We start from the raw sequence: 16,682 nt of genomic DNA on the forward strand, positions 1-16,682 counted from the left end.
GGGACTCTAAATTGGAATAAGTGCCATGTCTGTGTGATAGGGGTCATCGTAGCTTCTTCCAAGTTCTTCATATTAACTCTGTACTTCTCGGGGAGAAAACTCCTCCATGTATCCCTGAAAAAATGGTTTAATATATTTAGTGTGGTGCAGCATGTACTGTCGGATACTTTCAGTTTACTTAAGCTTCTATGGATGAGAAGAGTGACCTAGAGTTGATCTATAGTCACACAAGTGTGAGCAGCAATGAGATGGGGAATTCCCAGGTGTGTCCACCACTATGATTGCAGTGAATGGGGGATTTTTTAAAACTATAACCGCAATCTGCATTATAACTTGACATTTTTTTTCTCCTTATAGTATTGATCTGCATTGATGTATTACTGAGTAGTATGCAGTTGATACTCTGCGTCAGCCAAGTATTGGTATAGCAAGTGCTGGTTGTCCCTTGGCATAAGTTTCATGTTGATTGGCTCTTATTGGCAAGGTGCAATCCATTGGCTTACGGGTACTTGGCAACCTTCTTCCAGTGTTCTTTACAACTCGAGGCATCCAAGTGCATCCCTATGATTAGTCAGCCTAACATCCTTCAGAGAATTAAACAAGGGGGTGGTATGTTTCCTACCTGCCCTAATTCTCCAAATATATTCTGGTAGGTACAGTCCTCAGATGACTGTTCTCTTTCACGTTAAATTCCTGCCATGTTTCTACAGACGTAATCCGATGCCTCTTGTTGAACGGCCTTTCACAGTTATGGAATTTTATTTAGTTAAATATACAAAGGCAGCTATGGTCTATAACAACACCTATATTCTGTTAGTAGATCGAGGCCAATTGGTGCTCTTCCTCTAACGGACTTGGCTGCTTAAAACCCAATTGTTTTTAATTGTTGGACATGGCCCTCCCAGTTCAGTCACCCCAGCATTTTTTTGCCTTCACCCCACCTGTTTTGCTAAATTTGTTTTTGTTGGCTTTAGGACTCTGGCACGTGTGAGCAGTGGTAAATTGCTTGTGCTCTCCCCTTTCAACATAGTCAAATTTGCTTACACCTAATTGACATATTTAATTTTCTTGTAAATCCATAGTAAAGTGGTACTCCATGTACCCAGGACCTGTAAATTAAATGATGGACCAGCAGCACTTATTGTGCCACCCACTTAAGTAGACTTTTAAGCATGTCTCAAGTGGCAACATGATGTAGCCACGCATGATATTACGAGTGAAATAATGTGTGAAGTCATAAGCCGTGCATTGCGGACTGCAAGTTATAGTTAGCTAAAGTAATTATAATTGGTGAATTTCTATTGTTTTGTACATGTGAAATCTGAGCCTAACTATAAGACCCTGTCACCTTTTGATTTTTTTTTTTTTCCTCAACACTGGCTCTCATCTCTACATAGCCCCTCCCTCATACGTATTTCATTTTTTATAGCACCTCTCATACCACTGTAGGGTGTTGGAACACTTTACATCGAACACATACAGAGATAATGAATCATAATGTGTAAATCCGTGTACAGAAAATGTTACATAAGGCAAAGGGGACTACAAGGTGTTGGATTCACATGTCATCCAAACTGGTAGTCATTAGGTCTTGCCTAGCGATGCAGCGCATGCGCTGCTCGCCTTGGCGAGATCTATTGTCGTTGGTTTCTCTGCCGAACGGGGACAGGAGATGTGCACTCCGTACGTGTGCACATCTCCTGTCCCCGCATAGGGCTGGCGTTCTACACAGCGCGCGCATGGTGCGCTTTCACTTTCCCTCCCTGGAGTGCAGGAAGCCGTCTCAATATTTTGAGCTCACTGGGAGGAATTCCGCGCGCACGCTGCATCACATATGTGTTTTCAGGGCATTATAAATCGGATTGCAGTAATGAACTGCCAGTCGGCCTCTTCTCCGCAGGTGATTCAGGACAGTTCATTTCTGTCAGAACTGACATGAACGGAGATATTTGACTTCTCATGGAGTTTTACTTTTAAAACTAACCCCCACCGGGTAGAAAGATGGTAGTTCTATATCTTGTGCATGCGAACGAAACTAGAGGTGCTCTGGTGCTGCTTCTGCGGCGCTAACTGTTATATGATTTGCCGAATTAAAGCTAACACCGTCCCTAACATTCAATCCTGTGCCTAATTTTTTACGAAAAATATAGTTTACATTTGTATGGCAATCAGTAAACAAGAATTTGCAAAGCCAATCAACCTTGCTTTGCCACTGCTGGTTTCTTGGTCCTGTCGTTCAGTGTTGCCCCTTCCTGCCCGCTCCCCCCTTCAGTGCCCCCACCCCGAAAGGCGTTCTGTCCCTTCCCCGCCTCTCACTACAGTTTAAAACCACTCTAGCAACCGCGCTCGCTCGCACCTCGTCTCCAGGGGGCATTATTGCGTCACTCTGACGTCACAAACCATAAGTTTCGCCATCTTGAAGCGGTCGGAACTCTGTCGGCTAGATAGCAGCTGCGTGAAAAATAAGCCCAACTCCCGCTGAAATATATCAACCAAACCACTGCCCATGGAACGACGACTACGTCTTCATGTGTTCAATGTTGCAATAAGAAGACTTCTGAACTTAGAGGATTAGTCCTCTGAAATTAAATGGAAGTATCCAATGAACCTCGCGTCTTGCACAAATTAGGCTGTCAAATGGAAGCTCCGAACCGAGAACGGGTGTTGGCATAGCCAATAGGAGTGTCCTTGACAAGCTGGTGCAACAGATTTTTTGAATTATTTTTTACAAGCATAGCAGAGAAAAACAAATGAGAAAAAAATATTCTGCTACCAATGCGTCATATACTAGGAATACGCACACGAAAGTGCGATAGCGTTTTTATCAGAAGTGTGGAAGTGCTGGGTGGTAAAAAATGTGTGGATCCCCATGGACTCGGGATCTTTTCCCCACATAAATGTGCTTAAAAATGTATGGTTTTTAACAAAGTTTTAGGTTTGAGGGGCCCGAGAGTAAGACAAGATTCTGGGATCCACACGAGGCACACAACCCTGGATTTATTGGGGGGCAGTTTTATATACATACATATAACACAAACTATTTAAACAAGCATTTGCAATGCAACAGGTATCGCATTTACGCGAGTTTCAGCTATTGGCATTGGAAATGACCATGCCTTGTATTTATGTTTTGGTTTTTGAAACATAATTAAAACGCATTGTCATTTACAATGCAAATAGCTTAAACTCGCGTAAATGCAAGACCTATTGCATTGCAAATACTTGTTTTTTAAGAGTGCTTGGTCTGGAGAAGCACAAACTCAAGGTTTCAAAACATAACACCGTGGTTAGCATTGAATTTAATAATACAAATTTATTTCTACCAAAACAACCCTTTTTTTAGTAGCATCAGGATATTGAAATACCGGGAAAAATACTTAACTTACTAATTTGTTCCATGCAGGTTGCTTGCAGCTCTTTGATGGCAGTTTGTAGCTCACTGTGCTAGAATATGATTGTAATTTATGTACTGCAAAAGCTATAACCCACTGAGCTTTGCGCATAAAATACAGTCCTTTAAAATGCATGGTATTCAATCTTTGCAGCAGGCATATTAACCATCAGCGCTACCATAGATGAGTCAAATCTACCCCTAGACAACACTCCTATCTCTCTCCTGCAGGTACGTTAATCACCATAGTTATCTTGACACTTTTATTGTTGCCCAAAAACTTCTAGTTATACAGGGAACTTTTTATTGCTTTTAAAACTGCTGCCTGCGGACCCCCTGGGAATGTGTCATGGCCTCCTGGGGCACGGTCGCACCACAGTTTGGGAACTGCTATACTACCTTATTGAGCTAAACTTAACCATCCCTAAACCATAAAATACCCTTCTCACCCAATACCCAATACCCTTACCCGACCCCAAACCCTTAAAACATGCTTACCACCCAGTACTCCTACCCACCCGAAACATACCCTTACCACCCAAAACCCCTACCCACCCCGAACCCTAAACACACCCTTACCACCTAATACCCTTACCTACCCTAAAAATACCCCTACCAACCAAAACCCCTACACACCCTAATCCCTAAAAATCCCCATGACACTCAAAACCCTACCCACCCCAAACCATAAAGCACCCTTGCTACCCAGTACCCTTACCAACTCCTAAACCCTAAAAATAAACGTACCTCAAAATAACCTTACCCACTCCTTAATGATGAAAAAACACTAACCACCCACTACCCTTACGCATCCCTAAAAATACCCTCTGCACCCAAAACCCATATCCACCCTTAAACCCTAAAAATACCCTTACCACCCAAAACCTTTACCCACCCTAAGCCCTAAAAATACCCTTACCACCAAAAACCCTACCCACCCCAAACCCTCAAACACCTTTACCACCCAGGACCCTTACCACCTGATACCCTTGCCCACTCTAAAACACTCTTACTACTCAAGACCATCATCCACCCCTAAACCCTAAAAATACCCTTACGACCCAATACCCTTATGCACCCTTAAAAACTTTTACCACCCAATATCCCTACCCACAATATACCCTAGAACTACACTTGCCACCCGAAACCCCTTCCCACCCCTAAACCCTAAAGTCATCTTTACCACCCTATACCATTACCCACTCCTAAAACCTTAAGAAGATATTACCCTAATTCTTATATAGATATATATATATCATCGCTCTGCTGGTGGTTGCCAGTAGGTATAATTAGGACCTAGTTTCCATAGGGGAGGAGGGTCAGTGAGTTAATGTATTTTCTTTTTAAGTGGGATCTGGATTCTCTGATCCGAATCCACCTGAATCCGAATCCATGAGGCAAAAAAAAAAGTTTTTGGACCATTTCTTGCCTAGGATTAATCTCATGGGGTCAGAGTACATCTACCCTGAACCTTTCTATCACTTTTAAACTTTATTTTCCCAGCTGGGAATCGAGTTCTGATGAACAAAATGGAAGCCGCAACTTTCCTCTCAGGTTGCAGCCAGCCAATGACTGCATTGCTATTGGTGCTTGGATTTGCGAATCTGCAGAGGATCCGTGTCCCTAGATATACAAATTTGGTTTTCGGTTAATAGCCCTAAAACCGCTAAGCAGATGTACACCAAATCACAAAAAGGCCTCTTTCTGTACCAAGAGCTAGCTTTCTGCCAAATTTGGTGTAATTCCGTCCAGGCAGAAGTTGTGTTCAAAATTCCTAAGGGAATTAAAAGGGGGAACTCACTTTTTGCGCCCCCTCCCTTTTCATGCACCATCCCCCCCCCCCCCCTGCCCTTGACGGCTTGCCCCGAAAATTTCCAGACAGCAGCTGAAGTAGACTTCGAATATGGCAAGCATCAGGGGTAATCCCTTTTTTATGATTTGAACCTGGTCCCAGATACATGTTGACGTTGGGCAATTTATGAATGTAAATGCACCTTCAACTCAGCAGAGCTGGCAAAAATATTTTGACGTAGCTGACATCTCATGGAAATGGGTCAGCATGGTGCTACTGATGTAGGCAGCAGTGATTTCGTCGGAGGTCATCTGTCACCACGTAGTGAGGCAGATGCATAATGTGGCGTGATGGGGTTGTTGAATAGGATTAAATAAACCTTATATTTTCTCACATGTCAGAGTTGCATTATCATGCTAGAAAAACAGAGCGCTTTACAAATTATCTAATCGTGCAGTAAAATATTGATTGCCATATAATATAAGATCACCACCATAAAAGGAATATAGATTAAAAGTCTTTAGTTTAATAATACTACATGACATTTAAGCTTCAGGCTGAAGTCACATATCTCTTCCTAGTGGTCAAAGCCCATCGGATGTAATTCAGAACTGCTATACAGACGCTACCATTGCATATTTGTTGCAACAAAAAAAAATCAGAGGCAACTTATTTTGCCTTATGTTAGTGAAACGCATCATCTGGACCGAAAAACGTTTGTGATTGAATTGAATTGAATTGAAAAGACTCTTGTATAGCGCATGACTACTCGGAAGCATCCCAGCGCTCAGGAAAGGTAACCCAGGGATAATGGAAAGACCATTAGCTAATCTCAAAGACTCTACTTTCTCGGAAAGAGCCATGTTTTTAGCTTCTTCCGGAACACAAGTAGACTGGACTCTTGGTGAAAAGACAGAGGGAGAGAATTCCACAGTTTGGATACATTTAATGAAAAGAGACGGCCACCAGAACGGGATCTGTTGATCCGAGGGATCACTGCAAGGTTCTGATCGTTGGAGCGAAGATTTAGAGAGGACTTGTAGGGCATTACCATGTTTTCTAAAATGGGAGGGCCTTTCCCATGGAAAATTTTATGTGCCAAACACAGTGACTTGAAATGGGCCCGCTCTTTCACCGGAAGCCAGTGGAGAGTTTTTAATGCGGGTCTAGCTGATGTGCGATAACTGGTGCCCGTAAGAAGCCTTGCCGCCGAGTTCTGGACAACCTGAAGTTGTTTAGTCGCGGAGGCCGGGGCTCCTAAATAGATGGCATTCCCATAATCTATCCTAGATAAAATCAATGATTGTATTAAGATTTTTCTAGCTTTTTCCAGCAATTGAGGGAGGATTTTATGCATGGATTTCAGGAGCCCAAAGCAGATAGCAGCTGTTTTTCTAGCCTGAGTTCTAAACGATAGTTCTGCATCAAGCCAAAACCCAAGGCTTTTAATTTCTGACTTAGGGATGGGCCAGGACCCATACAAGAAGGCCAGAAGATCGCGTTATCAAATCTAGCCTGTCGTCCCAACAACAGCAACTCTGTCTTTCCACCGTTCAGTCTGAGATGGGACTGATCCATCCAGCTTGCAACGGCTTCTAGACAGTTACACAGCTTCAATGGAGAATGTGCAATCTGATTCAGGGAGAACACCAACTGGGTGTCGTCGGCGTAACTCACCAACTGAACCCCAAAAGGAGCCACTATCTCCGCCAAGGGAGCCATATACACATTGAACAGTGTGGGGCTAAGGGAAGAGCCCTGCGGCACCCCACACTGCAGCGGAACCGGGCAGGAGCAATGATTATCCTCAAAGACCCTAAATAATCTGTCCCCAAGGAAGGATTCCAGCCACTTGAGGGCCTTACCCGTGATTCCCATGTTACTGAGACGGGAAATAAGAATATGATGGTTAACCGTATCGAAGGCGGCGCTGAGGTCCAGGAGGATAATGGCCGCGCTGACACCTGCGTCCAGAATCCTCCTGGCCTCCTCCACCACCCTCAACAGGGCTGTTTCAGTTCCCTGTCCTTTCCTAAACCCAGTTTGAGATGGATGGAGCAGATTATGTGATTCCAGAAAAGAGGCTAATTGTATGTTGACAAACTTCTCAGTCAATTTACTGATCCCCGGTAACAGGGAAATGGGGGGATAGTTGGAGAAGTCCCCTGGGTCCAAGCTGGGCTTCTTCAACAAGGCCCTGACCATCGCTACCTTCCACTCTCTAGGCACCACAGCTGACTCCATTGAAGCATTGACCACGTTCACCATAGATTTACTAATGGTAGGCAAAACTGCGTTTAAGATATTCATCGGGGCAGGATCGAGCGGGGAACCACTCTTTATGGCATTCAATAAAGGGGGCAAGAGATCCTCCCTAAGAGGAGAGAAAGAGGAGAACCTAGGATGATCCAATTGATCCTGGGTGGAAGATGAAGATTGAAGGTCAATTAGAGATATTGGAGGTAGCGTATCGATGATCTTTTGGATTTTAGTGCTGAAGAAGGTCGCCAGTTCTTCACATCGACTACCTGATTCATCTAGAACAGGCGGCGGGTCAGGTACTTTCATCAGAGACTTTACTATTCTAAATATCTCCCTAGGGACATTAGCGGAGGACTCAATTTCACTAGCGAAAAAAGCAGATTTAGTGGTGATCAGAGCGGTCCTATATTTCTTTAGAGCCGCTCTGTATCTCCTTTTCTTTTCACCACTAAACTCTTTTCGCCATTGCCTCTCTTCCCTTTTACACTCTTGTTTAAGAGCTCTTAGCTCCGAATTAAACCAGGGATGTTTGGTGTGGCCTTTCTTTAGTGTTGTCGTTTTTTTTCGCAGCAGGCTATCCAAGGACCGTTCTATCCACTGGTTAAAATCCTTATTGGCTCTATCCACGTCCGAATGGGCTGAGGGTTCAGTATTCTTCAAAGTGTTTGCCCATTTAGAGAGCTCAAGCTTGGACCAATGCCTAGCCAGCCCTCTATGAGAGATTGGGGTTGGGCTAGGCCGAGGCACCTTCCAACTAAAAGGAACCACCAAGTGATCTGACCAGGGAACCGGGACAGGGACATCAATGGTGAGACCGGGAATATTAGAAAAAATGGGGTCCACGAGGATGCCCTTCAGATGAGTGGGGTGTTGTACCCTTTGGCTTAAGTCATAACTCCCCAGATCTTTTATTACTTCTGAGGCAACAAAGTCAGATTTATTAAAATGGAGATTAAAATCCCCCAGCACCATGAAATTAGAAACAGTACTGGCTACATCCATTACTGTTTCGACCAATTTTTCCTGGAATTGCCCCAAGGAACCCGGAGGGTGATAGATCAAAAATCCTGAAAAGGAGGTAGCTGGAGAAATTGAGATGGCAAAATGTACACTTTCACTATCCGAAATTGAAAGCTCGAATAGGCGACACGCTATATGATCCTTATAAATAATGGCGACCCCTCCCCCCATTTTTACGGCTCTGTCCTTATGCTGAATCAAATACCCAGAGGGCAAAGACTGGACGATATCAGGGTCCGAATTAGGTCCCAACCAAGTTTCCGTAAGAAACCATATATCCAGCGCCTTATCATGAAGTAGGAGGGAAATTTCGACAGCATGCTTAGGCAGTGAGCGACAGTTCACTAATGCCATTTTCAGGTCAGCTTCGAATGGGCTTCTATTCTCATCCCTCTCTGTTACGGCAAAAGAGCAATAATTACACGTAAATTGACCGCGGGCTAAATCTAAAGAGTGTCAACAGACAAAAGATAAGACACCCTTTAATGATAAAAGACACTGTCGAGAATAGGTAGGAGGCAACTTACATACTGGGGCAGAGGTTCTAGGCCCTATGCCCGACCATTCGCGAACGGGCTCGACCGCTGCGCGTATCCATGTGCTATTTAAATAGGCTGCAGTCCTGAACGCCGGAGCGCTAGAGCGCTGACTAAAATGGCGCGCAAAAACGGCACTTCCTTCCCCCCAAGATGGCGGCAATGTCACACTCTACCGGCCAAGGACCCGCTCTAAAAGCGGTGAGTACAACTATTATAGTGCAAGAATGCGCAATTGGGGAAACAGATCTAAGCACACGATGCCACAGGTTAAAAACAGGACGAAATACTAATAAAATCCAACAGAAATAGGAAAACGAGGAAATGGTTTAAAAATGCACCACAGCAAGAGCTATGCTACAGCAGCGCGCACAGGTAACAGACAGCGCTTCCAGCACCCGGGGGTACCTTGTCCAGGCTAACCCACCTGTGCTTGGGATTTAAATAGGCTGCAGTCCTGGACGCCGGAGCGCTAGAGCGCTGACTAAAACGGCGCGCAAAAACGGCACTTCCTTCCCCCCAAGATGGCGGCAATGTCACACTCTACCGGCCAAGGACCCGCTCTAAAAGCGGTGAGTACAACTATTATAGTGCAAGAATGCGCAATTGGGGAAACAGATCTAAGCACACAATGCCACAGGTTAAAAACAGGGCGAAATACTAATAAAATCCCACAGAAATAGGAAAACGAGGAAATGGTTTAAAAATGCACCACAGCAAGAGCTATGCTACAGCTGCGCGCACAGGTAACTGACAGCGCTTCCAGCACCCGGGGGTACCTTGTCCAGCTATTGTAAAGGCCGCAGAAAGTGCAGAGTGCTTTGATCAGATATATTATTATATGAACAGAACAGGAGACTTGAGAACCAGGAGCCCTGTTGTGGAGATGCAATAAACAAGCATTTGCAATGCAATCGGTCTAGCCTTTGGGACCTTGTATGTATTTAGCTATGCAGCTCAATAGCCTGGGTGCTGAAACATCTACTGTTCTTTAACATGGAGGGAAAGTAAGCATCAAACTGCGTGACACGCCTGGTATGGGAACACATGGAGAGAAATATTGCCTTTCAGCGAGGAATGGTATTGTCCAAAGCTCTGTTTTTAATATAAAATCAGTGCCTTCAGTGGTCATATCACTGAAAATACAAGATTTGGTCGTTTTCTAAATAGAGGGCGTTGCCAGAAATATTTTTTATTAAAAAAAGGAAAGTCCCTCAGGAGTAAGCAATTCTGGTATTTTACTGACCTCTGCTGGTCGTTTTTCATCAAGACAGTTAAATAGAGGCAGTTAAACAGAAAAAAAAAAGTCCCTAAGCGGAAGCAGACCAGTCCTAGGGCTGATCTCCAGAGCCCACAAAGTACATACACATATAAGTATATACTAAAGTATACAAGTATATACTAAACTGAATACAAGAGGTCTTGAATGCTCGACCTAAAAAGTGAATATTAAAATGTAAACTAATAGGATAACATCTGTATTTAGTTGTAAAAACAGTGTATGTAACACTCCAGCCAAGGAGACTTCTTAATGAGACCATAGAAGATTCCGGACTTCAGCTTTCCAAAGTCCTGCAAGTGACTTCTTATCTGTCTTTAGGAGAAGGACATTTTAAGCAGCACTTTTGAGCATACATCAATGCATCCTGGGGTTATGAAACCGCTCCCAAAGACCTATGGCCGTTTTACGAATATGGCACACTGTCATTGATTGCGCCACTGTGCAATTTTCAAAAGGTGCACCCTGCTCAGACAAAGAAAGTGTGCCGTACTAAAATAAATGCACTGTTCAACTGACATACAGAGCACCTGTTAAAAGTTGCTCCATGTTTCACTGCGCAGGTGGCACTTTTAAGGGGCATTAGAGATCTCCTTGCTGGCGGGCACAGTTCATGGGACCCCGTTTCTAACTACCAGAGGGCTGCCTTTAGGAGGTGCACTAAAAGAGCACCACCTTTTTGTGGCACACTTTCAGTCCACCTATCGAAGGCATTTTTGCCTGTGTCCACGATGGTAATATAGGGCGGGTGCAGAGGCATAGTGATGCCCTGATTTGCATGGGTCCATTCCCCAATGCAAATGTGGGCACGTCCTCTCATGATAGCGCTGGCGCAACATGTGGGTCGGTGCTATCTGTATTGCTAAAGGAGATGCACAAATGTCTGTGGCCCCTACTCTAATACCATTGTTCCCCGGCGATGGTCAAAGCAGGTGCACACACTGGTTGCGCCCCCAGGGCACAGTGTATAATAAGGGCCCTAGTGAGTCTAATGTGGTTTTCACATAATGTAGCCATGGGATTGCTAGGGCGTTACCGAGGTGTAGAAAATCTGAAAAGATCTGTTTTGAGAAGTCAGTTACTTGATAACCCCAAATCTTTATCTACAACCATAAAGGGTGTATTTTGACAGCACCTTCCAGAAAAACCATCCAGACTTCTGAGTGACACACAAAATGTGAGGAGGCCTGTGGTAGGGCCAACAATCTTTTCACAAACTTATTTTCACCCTTTGGAAGTTGTTCTGCACCCTTATAATCCCACATCTCATCCCCATAGCTTGCTATGCCTATTCATTTACTTTTGTAAATACTCAAAATCTCCTTCATTAGTTTGTGTGCCAATCTACTTGCAAAATTAACAAGCATTGGCATAGCCAATAGGTCTCGCCTTTGGGACCTTATAAGTGTATAGCCATGCAACAGTTGCATAACTAAATACTTATAAGGTCCCAAAAGCGAGACCTATTGGCTATGCCAAGCGGCCGTGCGGCCGCGAAAGTGAAAGTGATCAAACATCAAAGCGGACGTGCGGCCGCGAAAGTAATCGTGGTCAAGCCCGTGCACATGCATTGAAGCTCTAGGCTGGCCTGGTAGCACTTTTTGGAGCCCTCTCAATAAGTCTCGCCAGACCAGCGCATGCGCTGGGTCAGGCGAGACCCAAAAACAGACTCTATGGCCCTTTGGAGCTGATTCATTCTAGAGTTTTAAAAAAGTTTTCAATTCTGCCGAGCATCAAAAGTAAGAACAAGATATGTAACGTTTGGCACTTTAGCAAGCTCAGCTAAACTTAGTTTGTATTTCCTGGTTTTGAAATTTTTGACCCAAGTTCCATAATGGGAGACTTTTTAAGATTAGTTTTAAGGCCTGGGTCGTCCATAAGGGATTGGAGACCATATTAGAGATTAAAACAGCATCACCTGTGCAAAGTAAAACATGTACAGTCCTATGTCCCTCAAGAGCCAGATCCTTCAGAGCGGCATAAGAAATCTTCCCACCCATTTACATGTAAATTGAAAAGCAACGGGACCATCACGTAGCCTCGTCGATCTATAAGCGCTTGATCAATTCCTACTCCCTTCGTAATCTCCCAAAGTTTAGATCAATTAACCAAACTGAAGGCGCAAGAGAGGTCCATGAATGCTAAATGGACGGACCTTCTCTTGGCCTTGATATTATACCCACCAAATATAAAGTGTGTAGGGACGTTGTGCGTTTTCTTATGTTATTTTGTGTGAGCAACTTTTTTTCTTGAGTGTGAAAGCAGCAGCTGTGCCCCGTCTTATGACGTTGGTGAGCTGTTGTGGTGAAGTCCACGTGACCCTGATATAAGCCCAAGTTAAGTGCTTCATGACCGGAAGATTAATTTGTGGTTACTTGACCTTTAACTATGCTACTGTACAGCTTTGTTGAGATCAGCCACAAAATTGCTTGCAGTTGGGGGTCCCATGAGGTTTTCTGGATGGATTTATTCTATGTGAGACTGTATATCACTTCATTGGTCGCCATGATCTTCTGTTGCACTGCTGTGTGGCATGCTTTGATTGCATTGCGCTGTGTGTGAAGCCACTGGAAGTTAAGCTTTAACTAGGCAGGGAGTTTAAATGTTGTTCCTGGCATAACTGTCACTGCTGAAGGAGTGTAACTCCTGGAGGTTTCTGCCTTTTTCACTGCATCTTTCGCACCACACGGTACAGTTTTGTGTCCGATTCAGTAGCAGCTGCCCCTTCTGGTGAGCTGTAATTAATGTGGCTGCAATGCAGATGTGTGAGAACGTGGTGCAGACTTACAGGTGCAATCCAGTAGGGGATACGTTGTCCTAGGATGGGTGTGAAATAGCTGCAGTTGTATAGCCTGCTTGTGTGACATGTCCTAGTTATGTTCATATGACTTGTGGGTATGTGCAGAATTATCACTGCTTAGAGGAAAAGTGACACCAGCGAGACACGTGAATCATCCTGCCTAAGATAAGACCATTCCTCCAATAGAAATGCCGTATAACAATAGCTAAAGCTATTATTGGCTCGCACCACACTTGCATCACTTGAGTGCCATGCTTTTTAGACCCTTAAAAAATCTTTAAAAGACTGCAGCATATTTTATACAGCAAGCCTAATAACCGTTATTGTTTTTCACCAGCATATGTTATGTTTATTTGTATAGCACACTAATCGCCCATTATGGTATATAGGCGCTTTTCAAGAGAGCAGGTGGCTAACTCCCTGGTAAGTTTATTCAAAGAGCCAGGTCTTCAGCTTTTTGTGGAACTTGAAAAGCGATGAGGATGGTCTGATGTGATGTTGGTGGTCATGCCATGCTTTGGGGTGGTGCAAGAGAAAGTGCAGCCTCCGGCTTTGGTTTTGTGGATATGGGCTACGTGTGTTAGTGAGAGTCCAGCTGAATGGAGGTGCTTGGGCGATAGGTGGAAATATATGCAGCTGTTGAATTAAAGTGAACCTGTATTGTGTAAAACTTAATATATGTGTGTGTAAAAAGACTGAACTGAGCATGCATGTGTGTGGGGAGCCTGTGAAGCTCGCTGAAGTGTAGGGTGATGTGTGTGCAGCGAGGTAGGTTGAGGAGGAGGATTATTGTTGCGCCATTTTGGATGGTTTGAAGTCTCTTCAGATTCTTCTTGGTGATTCCTGCATAGAGTGCTTTACCAAAGTCAAGTTTACTGGCAATGAGGGCCTGTATAACCATTTTCCTAGTGTTCTCTGGTAGCCAATTGAAGATCTTTCGCGGCATCCTCAGGGTGTAGAAGCAGGTGGAGGTCACTGCATTTACTTGGGCTATCATGTCAAGCTTGTTGTCCATGATGATTTCTAAGTTCCTTACATGGCTGGTGAGTGAACGAGGGGGCCGAGGTCAGATAGCCACCAGGGAGAATCTCAAGCAGAGCTTTTCCTTCCGAAGATCAACACTTCAGTTTTGTCTGTGTTGATTTTGAGTTCGAGGATCAACCTGATGTCGTCTTCTGCTGGTATGAGGGCTTTCTCGGTGCTGTGATTGCACCGGAAACCTGATTGCGTGATGTCTAAGAGTTGGTGTGTTTTAAGGTAGTGAGTGAGTTGCTTCTTGATGGCTTTCTTCATGAGGGTAGAAGGGAGGTCAGGCGGTAGTTTGTTAGTTGAGTGGGGTCTGCAGAAGGTTTCTTTAGCAGTGCATTGACTATTCCATGTTTTCAAGTATCTAGGAACGTGCATCAGTAATGGAGTTGTTCAAGAGGAAAAGGGCTTCGCTGATTGAGGAGGCATCAGTGTTCCGAAGTGGAGGGTTTTCACGATGTTGGCAGATTCTTTGGTGGTGATTTTTTTCCTAGGTAGTCGAGGAGTTCCTGTGCAGGGGTTGAGTTGAGATTTGAAGTTGTTGTAGATAGCTTTGATTTTTTTTTTTTTTTGCTGAAGAATTCTGAAGTTTGTTGCATAGTTCTTGTGAGGGGGTGGTGGCGTTTGTGGCGGAAGCTGGTGAGACAGTCTTTGACGATCACCAAGATTTCTTTACACCTGCTGGACCTGTGGTCTATGCGCTCTGCTAGGGATTTCTTCTTGGAATCTCTGATATGATGGGGGTAGTGTCTCAGGGCTGCTTTGTCATGATTGTTCCTTCTCCATCTTCTTTCCAGTTGTTCGCAGTGTTGTTTGGTTGTGCTGAGTTCTTCAGTGTATCAACTAGCCTGCTGCTGGGTCTTTCTTAGTGCGGGAGTTTCTGGGGGTTCAGGGAGTCTGCGTGATCCAGTCATCGAGCTATTTGATGTCGCTGTGAAGGTCCTTTGTGGGGTTGGATTAGTTCTGGCGAAAGATGTCAGACGTGTTGGATTCCAAGGTGCTTCTCCAACTGCGTCTGGCCAGTCTTGTGATGGCAGGTTTTGACTGGCAAGGGATGGTGATTTGGATGATGGCTTGATTAGTCCAGGTGAGAGTCGTAGTTGCAGTGATTTTGATGCCGTTGAAGGTAGCGTCTGGCGGAATGTTTGGGTCCAGTGAAATGTTGTGTTACTTCAAGGCTTTTGAGGAGTGTGGTGAAGTTATTGTCATTTCTGTTTTCGAGGTGGAAGTTGAAGTCTTCTAGTAGGCTGTAATCTTTGGAGTCAATGGTGAGGGGGGGGGGGCGACTAAGTCAGAAGTCAGTAAAAGTAGCTCATGGTCCCAGTGGTCAGTAGAGTGGGTTCTGTTCGGGCTGTAAGTAGTTGAGATTGATAGTTTGAGGTGTAGGTGCTTAATGGATGGGACTGCGTTCTCTGTGGTTGTGGTGCAATTGATGGATTATTTTAATATAATGGTGATTACTCCTGGTTTGTGTTGGCAGTACTGCTGTGTGAGCTTGTATTCTGTCAGAATGGCCCTGGTGATCTCAGGTGCTGACTAAGTGTTCAGCCATGTTCCCATAAAGAAGAGGCGATCCAAAGCCTGGTTAACCAGGATGTGACCCAGATTTTGGTGGCATTGTCACTGAGTGAGCAGGTGTTGAGGAGCATACATGATAGTTTTTCTCTGTGTTTATGGATGTATGTGGGAGCGGGGATGTGCTGCTTGCAGTTTGTGTGGAAAGTGTGGTTGTGGTAGGTGAGGCGCTGCATGTGAAGCAGCAATGGTGCAAGTAAAAGCTCCTTTCGTGTCATGCAGCGCAGTGTGGGGATGGGCGCCCAGGGTTGAGAAATCGGATGAAAGTCACAGAGTAGTGGGGGAAAACGGCCAGTGTTTATGGCATTGGGCACGGCCAGGCGCGGAAGGTTGCAGATGGGCTTACCTTTGGTGTGCTGCAAGTCAGTCCGGGAAGGGTGGGTGGGGCTGAGCAGAAGCACAGGAAAGGAGCGGTGGTGCAACAAGAAGCAGGTATGGAGGGAGAAGGCAGGTAGGAAAACTGAGCATCAAGAGATGGCAGAGTAAAAGGGCACAAGGCAAAAGAAAGGCAAAGAAGTGACGGTATAGCCAAAAGTGCAACAATGGACAGAGGGCAAAGAGTGAAAAGGACGCTGTTGCCAGTGCTGGTGTTGCTGCTGGGGGTGGGTGGGAACCACAATCCCCATAATTCATCTTCTGAGCCCAGGAGGAGGGGCTCTACATGCTTACAACTGCTCTGTCACCTTGATGCAGGATGCTGTTGTTGGTGCGGGTGTTTCTGCACGGGGGGGGGCACAACCCCCATAATTCATCTGCTGAGCACAGGAGGAGGTGCGCCACACGCTTAAAAGTGCGATTTGACACCTGGGTGTGGGATGCTGGTGCTGGTGCTGGTATTCCAGGTGTTCCCCCTTTACAAGGAGATCAAGTTGAATCTTATGAGGAATTATTCAATAAAGTATTGGATTGAAATAGGGGCTTTCCTTTCTCCTTGGCAGATGGCATCTTACTAACCTGAGGCATGGGGTTGATTGGTCCCAAACCAGCAGATGTCCAGGGAG

At 44.9% G+C, this 16,682-nt stretch overlaps 1 long non-coding RNA gene across 1 annotated transcript in view; it reads right to left on the reverse strand.

The window, feature by feature from the left end:
• Positions 1-16,682, reverse strand: part of LOC146821181 (uncharacterized) — a 62,371-nt gene that overhangs the window by 10,515 nt on the left and 35,174 nt on the right. The window lies entirely within an intron of this gene.

The sequence above is a fragment of the Triturus cristatus genome, chromosome 6 (genome assembly GCF_964204655.1).
Source record: "Triturus cristatus chromosome 6, aTriCri1.1, whole genome shotgun sequence".
Lineage (NCBI taxonomy): Eukaryota > Metazoa > Chordata > Amphibia > Caudata > Salamandridae > Triturus > Triturus cristatus.